Genomic DNA, 286 nt, shown 5'->3' on the forward strand with positions numbered 1-286 from the left:
AAAAATAACTGTCAACATCTCAGATAACATAAATTAAAGAACTGTAACTAAATGCTAGTTAGTTAGGGGCATTTAAAAGGAGAACAGTTTAATAATAAAAATTTCAGATTTAACCCTTTATGCATGCTGTGACCTGCTCGGTTTCAATTTTGTATTTGGAGTCTGTGACCCAGACCCTATGATTTCTTCAGCTTTAAAGTGACAATGTTGCAGTTAAGATAACCAATAGTAACTAGTAATACCTATGGGGTAATATGGCTTTTTTATATACCACTCCAGAGATTCC

The 286-nt window shown here is 33.2% G+C and overlaps 1 protein-coding gene across 1 annotated transcript in view; it reads right to left on the reverse strand.

Moving 5' to 3' along the window:
* The window catches only part of TM4SF1 (transmembrane 4 L six family member 1), a 4,792-nt gene that overhangs the window by 4,172 nt on the left and 334 nt on the right, over window positions 1–286 (reverse strand). The window lies entirely within an intron of this gene.

Source organism: Acanthisitta chloris, unplaced genomic scaffold (assembly GCF_000695815.1).
Source record: "Acanthisitta chloris isolate BGI_N310 unplaced genomic scaffold, ASM69581v1 scaffold13875, whole genome shotgun sequence".
Lineage (NCBI taxonomy): Eukaryota > Metazoa > Chordata > Aves > Passeriformes > Acanthisittidae > Acanthisitta > Acanthisitta chloris.